The following is a 3233-nucleotide window of genomic DNA, read 5'->3' on the forward strand; positions in this document are numbered from 1 at the left end:
AAAATTTAAACAAAAAAATCAGTATCGCTAAACTTCTCACTAACCGAAAGCTTACATGCTCCTCTTTCATCTGAGTCTAACTTTGAAATGTTTTGCCTTTCTTATATAAAGAAAGGCTATGCAATCACTGTAAAAATCGACTTTTTAACCGAAGCCCAGAGGGCCGAGTGTCATACACCATTCGATTCAGTTCGTCGAGATCGGCAAATGTCTGTGTGTATGCATGTGTATGCGTGTGTGTGTATGTGTGTGTGTCATTTAAACTCACACAATTTTTAGTTGATCCGACTTCCGGTTCCGGAGTCACGGGTTGAAGAGTGCGGTCACACAGCAAATTCCCATATAAACTGGTACCACCATGATGTTCAAATGATGTAAAACATATTAAAATTGATGTAACATTACTCTAGTTTGCGGGTATGGATCACTAATGATCAATCAAAGCAGCTTTGACCACATTGGCCACCTATGGCGGTTCATGACGCCCCCGGGGAACCCGCCAAGTTCCTAAGCTAATATCACACCTATTCCACAACGAATTCTCTACCGATTTTTACAAACTTGATTTCAAATGAAAGATACAGTAATGCCATTGACTGCTGCTGAATTTCATTCGGTTCTGACTCTTGCTTCCGGAGTTACAGGGGTGTTAGTAAGGATACACTGGAATTTTCCATATAAATCGGTACAATCGTAATACCTCAGAGGCTAAAAACTATTGAAATGGTCACCAAATTACTTCTAATCGCTGATCTAGATCACTGATTGCCAATCAAACATTCTTTTAATATATTGTCCACTATCGACGATTCCGGAAGTCCGGAATTCCGGGCATATTCCACAATTAAAGTCACATCGGTTCTTCGGTGATGACTGAACCGATTTTCTCAAATCAAGTCTCTAACGAAAGGCAAAATATGCAGTTGAGTATTGCGTCGCCGCACCTCCCCCCCCCCCCCGCCTTGCCCTTACACCTCCCTCCTTCATCACTCCCCTCCCCTTGGACCACCCTCACGCCCGCATTTCCTTCATCCACCCTCTATACCGAAATAAGATGAAGGATTTCTGACGCATCCTCCATTCCCACTCTACTAACCCCCCGTTCCCTCCACTTTCAAACCCATTCCACCAACATTTCAAAATATAATCACATGAAGATAACATTGAACTCCTGCTGATTAAGCTAATTAAATATTATTGTTTTGCCTTTCTCATATAGAAAGGTTATGCAATTGCTCCAAAAACCGACTTTCTAACCGAGGCCCGGAGGGCCGAGTCTCATATAACATTCGACTCAGTTCGCCGAGATTCTCGGAGATGGCTGAACCGATTTTTACTAAGATTCAAATGAAAGGTATAATATTCCCATAGGTTGCTATTGAATTTCATTTTAACCGACATCTTGTTCCGAATTACGAGTTGAAGAGTATGGTTACAAAACAAAATTTGTTGATTTGTCTACATCGGTTTCTCGGAATTTTCTGAACCGATTTTGACAAACTTGATTTTAAATGAAAGGTCCATCAGCTGCTGTTGAATTTTGTGTGGATCCGAGTTCTGTATGCAATGTATATTGGTTTCTCGAAAATGGCTAGACCGATTTGATCAACTTAGTCTCAAATGAAAGGTGTTGCGTCCCCGGAAACTGATATTAAATTCCATCTCCATCCGACTTTCGGCTCCGGAGTTACGGGTTGTGGAGTGCGATCACATAGAAAACTCCGATTCAAACCGATACAGCGATGAATGCAAAAAGGTGCTCTTATATATACTTACCAAGTGTATTAAGAATGAAAGACATTTCCATAATGTAATATTGTACGAACCAGCTATTAAATCAAAGTTTGGAGAAATGAGAAAGGCACAATTGCACCTCTAGGTGGATTAAAACAGGTTTTTTGTTAACATTTTGACGATCAATTTTTAGGCAATTTTTCAATTTGTAGCTCAAAACAGATATCTTCCTTTTAGAAGGTTTAATCAGTGAACAAACACTGTCCAAGGAACGGATTAGAAAAGTCAATGAAAACCTTCGAAGCCACCATTTAGCCAGTTTCGCGTTGGTAATTAGATTTCTTGAAATTCGCAAAACAAACCTTCAGTTTATTTTTCTTTAAAATATATTTTTGCTCGGGGTTTCTATGTAAGTGATGTTACATTCAAAAACCCGTTTTAATCCACCTGGTGGTGCAATTGTGCCTTTCTCATTTATCTAAACTACGATTTCATGGCTGGGTAAGTTTAATATAATGGTGGAATTACATATTCAGTGTGATTTACACATATATAGACTCGTAGAACTAGTGTATTCTGTATTCTATGGAGGTAGCTTCTAGGGTTATAAGCCAGACACAGCGTATAGTCAGTTCTGATTGATCCGTTGGTATCAACTGGTATAAATGATTGTGGAATATTGTGTTATCTCCTATGATACAATACCTGCTTGCATATCTATATTGAATCAGAAATTTTATGATTACATTTGTACATTTCTTATAAAATAAATTTAAATTTTAAACTTTCATGATTTCTTTCCTCAATTATCTGGCGCAAGATATTAATCCTTCTACGTATGCTCTCATCCGTATCAATCTACGATACTTCTAATTCCACAGTGTTCTTCGATACGTCCATGCATGGAACAGACTCGCGGAATCCTGGATCATCTACGTTCACGGAAGTTCCCGACAGTTTCTGCAAATAGATTCAACACGTCGACTACGAGAAAATGTTATTCACTGACGGATCGCGTATCGAAGAGTCCACTGGCTTTGGTATTTTCAAGAACATATCCGACTCCTATTATTTATTGACATTAGCATTATTGACACTCTGCCATAGACCATCATTTCATCTTCATTGCTAGCCTAAGTACAATTGAGGCTCTTCTATCAATGAATGTCGATAAGCACTCCCTGTATTTCATGGGGAACATTCGGAAACTGGAAAAGAAATCATAACACTTGACCATGGAATGGGTTCCTACTCTTTCTTCAATTCTAGGAAGCGCGAGTGCGGACTCTCTCCCTCTCTCTCTCTCTCTCTCTCTCTCTCTCTCTCTCTCTCTCTCTCTCTCGCGAAAATAGGCCCATTAGACGGTGATATTTTTGAAAAACTTATAGCTTTCAATGAATTTTTCAGTATGTCTCGTCAGAGAACGACCAAAAGTAGGCAAACCGCATGGAACGATGAGGACCTCGGGCGTTGCACAGAGGAGTAACTAGAGAAAATTC

This window comes from Topomyia yanbarensis, chromosome 2 (genome assembly GCF_030247195.1).
Source record: "Topomyia yanbarensis strain Yona2022 chromosome 2, ASM3024719v1, whole genome shotgun sequence".
Lineage (NCBI taxonomy): Eukaryota > Metazoa > Arthropoda > Insecta > Diptera > Culicidae > Topomyia > Topomyia yanbarensis.